Source organism: Cupressus sempervirens, chromosome 10 (genome assembly GCF_028749045.1).
Source record: "Cupressus sempervirens isolate cs-2001-9-10 chromosome 10, ASM2874904v1, whole genome shotgun sequence".
NCBI classification, from domain to species: Eukaryota; Viridiplantae; Streptophyta; class Pinopsida; order Cupressales; family Cupressaceae; genus Cupressus; species Cupressus sempervirens.
In genome coordinates, this window is record NC_143127.1 from 128,837,802 (window position 1) to 128,846,121 (window position 8,320).

At 32.8% G+C, this 8,320-nt stretch overlaps 1 pseudogene; it reads right to left on the reverse strand.

Annotated features, from left to right (window-relative positions):
- Positions 1 to 1,946: 1,946 nt before the first annotated feature.
- On the reverse strand, positions 1,947 to 2,600 carry LOC149532958 (thioredoxin F-type, chloroplastic pseudogene; annotated as a pseudogene).
- Positions 2,601 to 8,320: the final 5,720 nt, after the last annotated feature.

Sequence of the window (8,320 nt, forward strand, 5' to 3'; positions counted from 1 at the left end):
ACATCAAAGGGTATTAAACCCATAATTTACAAAAAAATGCAACTTAATCTTCAATATGAAGTAATTTGATTGTCTTCAAGCCATATGGTACATTTGTAGATCCAAGAGAAGCACATGAGTCCTTTGAATGTGGAAGCATAAACACCTCTTCATATGTGGAAAACCAAGAAGGTTCCTTGATGGATCACCTGAAAAAAAGAACAACAAGACAAATATCCACAAGTAGAATGCCATCATATATGCAAATTCGAAATCGTTTTGAATAAGGATAATAAAACTCTCATAAAGAAACAATGAGTAAAACATGTTACCACAAAATAATGGAGGTAACCTGATATCAAGATAAAGCATATGCTCAAAAAATTGTCAACAAGGACAAATTGAGTAAAAAGCTTGATCAATGCTCTCATGAAAAGTATATTATACTAATGCACAAATGACCACAGACAAGGTCAACTAATGATACGTGCATCAACATTGCATCAATCACGTGGATATAGACAGTCCACTTAATGAATCATCCCACTGCAAGTTAATGGGTGATCAATCCATAACATGCATGACTCATGATCTAAGCAATAAAGTATGTAGATCATTATGAAATTAATATATAAAAATAAAGTAAAATAGAGAAATGCTGATCAAATTAGAATTATCATGATTTGTTAAGATAATCAAAAGAATGGTTTATGAGGATATAACAACAGATTGCCTTCAAATTGGATGAAATCATTTGAATTTGGAGGGGAAACTCCAATAATAACATCCTCTTCATTGAGGAACAACATGGAGGGAAACTCCATAAAAATATTATCCTATCAAAATGGAACAGATAGGATCAAATGGAGGGAAACTCCATATAAAATGAGTGCATACCAATATAGGATGGAGGGATACTCCATGGGCCAGATAAGGAAACTATGTATCAGTTATACTGAGGGGACCTACATAGTTATCCTTGAAAAAATTTGCTCCCTATGCAACTCAAAACAAATATCATATAAATCATGTATATCAATGGTATAAAACCATAAAGTGCCAACATGGGCATAGAATGATGCTATAAAAGCATAAAAGTGCAACTATGGGCACATTAAAATATCAAAATGAAGGCAAATGTGTAAGATTACTCATAATCCAATTAAGTAAAATGATTTAAGGAAGATCAACTAAATATAGATATCAGGTATAAAACTCCATTAAGGGTAAACATGAGTATTAAATTCATTTTGCAAAGGTATATATTAATTTCTGAATCATTATAGTCATAAATTATATATTTATCTGGGCATATATGTGGGCCCCCATATATACTCAAATAAATATACGAAAATAGATTGGTTAAAGAAAATAATCACCTTTCCATACTTAATATTTTGGAAAGTCACAATTTATAAAAAGTCACAATATTTACTTTGGTTCAAAAATATAACCTCAAAGTAATAAGAACATAAAGTCATGGGGCAAGAAAAGATCTCCCCATTTTTCTCATACTATGCCTTCAAGATTGGAAGTGATTGAAAAAGTTTTTTTTTTTTTTTGAAATAAAACATTAAGAAAGATATAACTAAAAACTTAGTAATTAATGATAGAGTTCAGATCTGGCAGATAAGAATATACTAAAAAGAGTTAAAAAACTTTTGTAAATTTTTTTTTGAATAAAAACTTGTAATGTGTAAGAGAATATTGCACTTGTCTAACAATGAATGATTACCTGCCAAAAATAGGTTGACAAGAGGCAATAATAAAAGTAAATGATGCCTCTGTCAAGAGCTAAAAAAAGAAAAAAAGCCTTGCATGAAAAGACAAGAAAATGTTACTAGGAATAGAAGAGATATGTTATAGCAGATTGACAAAAGGTGAGAGAGCAGTAAGCAGTCTGATTCTGCTTTTAAAATCATTAAAAAAAATTGAAAAGAAGCAGAGAAATTTAAAGAAGTTTGCAGTCAAGCTTCATAAAAAACAACATCCGAGTATTTCTCTGAGAGTTGCTCCACTTTTGGTGCAATTATCTTGCATGGCCCACACCATTGTGTATACATATCCAACACCACAATCTGGTCACCAGCAGCATGGATGGCAGGCCAGAAGTTATCTTTTCCCACTTCAGTCACTTTTCCAGTGGTAGGGGCAACAGTCTCTAAACTTGCTCTTGCCAGAGATCCATATTGTCTCCGAGCGTGATTTCTGAAAGCAAGGGAGAAATTTTGCTGCTTCAGAGACTGACCAGGCCAGCCATTGCACTTCTTAAGTTGAATAGAAGCGGTGATTGGTTGATCAATGTTGAGGGAACAACATGCAAGGGATTTGGTAAGCTGGGCAGTTCCAATTTGAGCGGAGGAAACAACAGCCATGAGAATCCAAAAGAAGGCAAAGACACCCCTTGATTGTCTTCTTAATGTTAAGATATAAGAAACTCCAATGCCCCAAATTTATGGATCTACAACAAGGTTTCTTATTCCTGGTACCCAACCTTAAACAGATGAAAGTAGTCCAGACAAGTACAAAACCTCCAAGATGCCGTTTGAACAGTCTTGGTTGGCCCACACCCACAAAGACTTGTGTGGAAATCAGGGCTTCCCACTACGGAATCTCTACGAATATCTTCGACTGAAATGTATTTTAACTCACTTTTAAGCGAAGATCAGGACATAATCAAGATGAAATTACTTGTCTAAGTGCACGACACAGAAAGAGATAGCATTGATGTGATCATCGTCATATTGGTCTTGGTAGACAAAACCAAGCATCTCGTGAACATGGTCGCAAGACACTATCTCGTGTGCAACAATAACACAGCTTCACTGGCTCCAAAGAAGGCTGTGACGAGGCCAAAATAGGCAGTCAAGGCGAAGGAACCTGCCACTGCCAGAAAAAAAAAGTTGACGGAAGAGCCCACGGTCACAGCCATGGAAGAGACTAAGGAGGATGAGGAGAAGGCCGAGGAGTCTGTTGTTGAGCCCACAAAATATGACAAAGAAAATAGGATAGCCACACCTTGGACAAGGAAAAGCGGAAAGAAGATTACATGGAAAAGAATATGCCGGTGGTCTTACATGAGAAAGAAATATGGAAATATCAATTTTTTTAAAAGTAGATATATTTGAAACCCCATGCAAAAAAAACTTATGTGCTTAATGAAGATAGCCTCTGCATTCAAGTGAGGTATAGATATATAAAAAAATTAAATTCAAGAAATGAAATGGATTAAAAATATTTTAAAATATGAGCAGACAAAGATATGAATTTGAAAAAGATAGGAAAACCCTTTGGCGGCAAGCCTTCCAAAGGGGGTTAGATGAAAAATAATAGAAAATAAAAAGTAATCTGCACAAATTAGAGCAAACAGAAGTTAATCGGGTTTGGCGGTAAACCAACCAAACTCAAAAAAAATTCAATTTCTTCCATCTTAAGAAGATTAAAGAAGAAATTAGTGAAATCTCTCTCAAGAGTCTCCTTCGAATCGTACCTTCATGCAAACACTCAAAACAAAGATTAAACTGCTCTGATACCATGTTAGAAATGGAAAAAGAAATCTATAAATAAATAATACCAGGAAAGAATCTAAGTGAGTAAATGCATGAAAAGATATTACCATAAAATAGGAGAGAGAAAGCTTCAAGCTCCAACACCATGAGACAAGATATTTGGAAAGGAAAAAGCAAAGAAAACCCCTTGTGATATTATGAATGAGGCATCAAAAGCCTAAGAAGGAAGAGAGAGAGAGATAGAGAGAAATGCTCATACAATAATTGAGAAGAGGAAGAAACCTCATTGTTAAATGAGAGAAGAGGGTCATCTCTTAAATAGAGATGAGAGAGAGGAGTTAGAATGTAACTCCCATGTCTATGAATGCCACCATTCATATGTGTGTGAGGCCAAGTGTGAGATTCCTCTTAAGGAGGAATAATCTAAAATTAGAAATTACAATTTATATTTGTCCTCACATATTCCACTAGATGACAAAATAAGATGTAGTGGAAAAAGGAAAAAAAAGAAATATATTAGGATACCTTGGCTTATATCCTAATATATTATAATAATAAAGAAAGGAGTTCTAACCTTGGTTTATAAACACACCAAGGAAAGATTACAACTTCTAACAAATATCCACCCCAAACGAGCTTGTGTTACCCGTGCTTATATTCTCTTGCTTCAGTTACCTTTGATGTGTTAGGAAACCTATGTGAAATTTGAAATATGTTAGATCACATAAGTATTAAGAGTAATTATCAGATAATTTCATTTGTAATATTATGACATACCTTCTTTCCTTGGGTGGTGCCATTTCTCCACCATCTCTTTATTTTTTCTCAGTGACATCCTTTTTAAGATTCTCCCACTCAATAATAGGAATACAGGGGGGCCACTCATAACCAGGGTTATTTTTTCATTTGTATCTTGTAGTTGTATGTAATATACTTCAAAGATTGGCCTTCTTTCTCAAGGAGCATAAGTATTTGAAAGACATTGGGTCCAAAAAGTGTTGTGATGGCATCAATGAGTTTATCCTTTAACTCTTTAGTTTAAAAATTCCACCTTTTAAGAAAATAATTTTTTTTCTAGATTCATAAATGAATTGAGGCTACCTTTTAATTTACTTGAAGAAATTGATCAAAGGAAACATGATTTACTAATGAAATTAAAATATGATACCCTATGCATATGGTCAGCCCAAATATACACAAACATTCATCATTAAGTTTTTCATAAAATAGATTATTCTCTGCAAAATAATAATTAGATTAGTGGTTATTGCAAGGGACTACATGACAGGTTAGTCCATTTGATTATGAGTATAAGATTGTATAATAAAATAAAGGATCTTAATGTACTTAGAAGTTGGGTTACACTTAGGGGAAGACCATCTTCATTGCTCATGAGCAATTGATCACAATTATTTAGTGTTCCCGTACATCTAACATGGGTACACCTAGGAATTTCCTCATTACCTTCTATATAAAATGAATCCAATATTAAAAAATGATCCCTAAGAAATAATAGTTCAAGTGAAATAAATACATGATAAATGAGAGAGAAAAAGAGGAATCTACTTACCAATAGGCACTACCACCACATCTATGGCCATCCTACATGTTGCTGAATTTGTAGGCAACATTACCTCTTTGGTTCTATCCCTTTTAGTAGGTGATATAGTGAACATAGGATCAATGGTAGGAGTTGAAAAATTAGATTTTTAGAGAACAATAAAACAAGATTGTTAGAGCTATTAAAAAAATATTGTTCAAGAAAAACACCAGTTTCTGATAGAACATGCGATGTATTTGAACCATCTAAAGTATCATCCTTTGGGGTATGTACCTCCTCAATGTCCTCTATAAAAATAATATATATGAATTTTATTTAATGCCATAAATAAAAGAGTATACTATAAAAACCATTATTTAACTTTTTTTATAATTAAAAAGTACATTAATACGTACTGTATATGTCTATACTAGGTGCATCAAATCATCCATCTATTGTATTTCAAGAGTTTGAGGTCAAGTTGATGCCAATTACTTTAACCTTCTTGCTAAATCATGAAGCAAATTTTGCACTACAGCCACAGGATCAATGACTGACACAAAATCAATAATTAATTCATCCTGCTCATCATGCAGCTCCTCGTGGACTACCTTTTCCTTTCCCTTTTCCTCATCAACACTCATTTTATAGAAAAATATTATTAGCACTATATTTAAAATCAATCTAAAATAGTATTTAAGAATAAAACATAATAAAAATATGCATTAACATATTGCTTATATTTAATTTATACAATAACAATGACTTTTACCTGTCAAAAAGAAGAATTCCTATGAGAACCATCACAGCCGTGCATATCCTGTGGCTATTGATCCATACTGTAGCCCTATATTTCAAAAAATATATTACTGAGAATTTTAAAACACATGTGTTATTATTCTATGTTAGCAAAAAAATATAAAAATTTAATGGTGCGTTGGATTCATTGATTGGAGCTGATTTTAAATGTGCATAGTAGGTACCACCTCACCCATGATAGTGGCTTTATTTTTATCTATGTGATTTGAATTATAATAAATAATAAGTTTTTCATCTCCACATATTGATTTCATCACATATACAAATACGCAATTTCCCTCGCATGCCTCAAATATTTAATTGGGTTGCTTCTTAGTTGATGCAGATCATGTACTATGTATAAAACCTACAATATTATTAGATGGTCTTAGCCTTCTATCAATCTATATAGAAACTATTTTACTTTGTTCACTAACTTTTTGTTGTATATAATTTATTGTGAGTGCATACCTACACATACTTTTTTCATATCTAACAATTTGCATCTAACTACCATAATCATAGCAAGGTCTGACATACTCCATCAATTCAACAACCTTTTTGTAAGAGACCTTTATGCCATCCATGAAAAAAGGCCCAAACCATGTAATGAGGATGGTTCTATGTGATATATCCTCTCTCCAATACAAAAATTAGTGTTTATTGGAGGAAGTTCATTGGGGACCCATTGTTTCTATAGATGTTTGTACCTAAAGGGCACATCAGAGTTGCCTTCACTCTCATCATCATAAGAACATGACCCCCCTTGAGCAAGGAAAAAATTCATGCACTTATTGAATTTCTTTCTGATATTTTGACCTCGAGTCGATCTCCTTGATTTAGACATACTAAATGTCTCACTTTCTTCTTCCATTCCTACATTTTCCTTGCTCAAGGAATACAAATATGAAAAATACCTATTCATTAGTACCTACAGTCCATGAAATAAGAGAGATAGGTGGCAATGAGAGATATATTTTACAAATGGTAAAATAAATTAATCTCTATGGGGTGTACTGACTTATACTTGATGATCCATGAGACTGTGTGGAATTCTTGTGAAAGGGATTTGAGTTTTTGCATATGTAAATCAATTATCTTATGAATTATAAATAGTAAAAGGTACATAAAAGTTAATCAAATTAATCATTGGTCTATCAAGAACTCAATATTGAATAGAATAGGAATTGATCACATAACTATGCATTTCATTCTTGTCATTGATAATTAAACCCCACTTCAATATTAGCTAATCAAACCCCCTATCATTGATAATATTCTTCATCCATCTCATCATCAGGATCATTGTCATCATCACCACCACTATTGTGGTCATTTTTGTCATCATCATCATCATCATCATAATCCTCCTCCTCCTCCTCCTCATCATCATCATCATGATATCAAAAACTCAATATTGAATAGAATAGGCATTGATCATATAATTGTACATTTAGTTCTTGTCATTAATAATCAAACCTCCCTTCAATGTTAGCTAATAAACCCCCCATCATTGATATTATTCCTTATCCATGTCATCATCAGGATCATCGTCATCATTTTCATTGTTGTCATCTTCATCATCATCATCATCATCATCCTCATACTCCTCCTCCTCCTCATCATCATCACGATCAATAGAAGCATCATCAACATGATTAGTAGCAACATTATTTGCATCAAGAGCATCATCAACTAACTCTCAATTGTTATCCACTTCTTCCTCTTCCTCAATATCTTCTTCTTCCATCACTTTATACTTTATCGGCCTTCCTCTTGGATCATGTATAACAATAAATGACCAACCCAGTTTATGTGGAACCTTTGAGTAAAATATATTTTCACATTGGCTTGGAAGAACATAAGGCTCATCCCCAACTGGCTCAAACAACCTTGTATCAATCATTGGAGATCCATTCTCATAATCAATAATAGTTCTATAGAGATCATTTTTATTGAGTCATAGTCTATACCATTTTATGATGAAGAGAACTAATTTGAAGGAATTAAATTGATAGTCAAGTATATCAACCAAAATACATTAGTATTAATTTTGAGATTCTCGAAGGATGTAAGTCATTTCTAGATGAAATATTGGTCACCTAGAAGACTGGACTTATCCCAAAATAAAAAATTCTCTTTATGTCATCAAAATATTTGATACAAAATTTATGACCATTTCATAAAATAGCATTGTGCTGTTTCACCTATAATAATGTCAAACATGTATAAATTATTACATCACGAGTTTGAAAACATACAGTTGATTAACAAACTTATAAGTACTTGGAGATCTCTTAAACCATATGCTGAATCTATTTCTTTTTGTGTAACATTGGGATCTTTATTACAAAGAGATTTTTTAAATAATGAAAACACAGATTCCCATTTTAATCTATGACCAAAATGTTGACATCTTTCAATCCACACCGTCATCTAATCTTGATTGTTTGCAATAAAAAAATGTATTGCACCCCACTCTTTAAAAGATGTA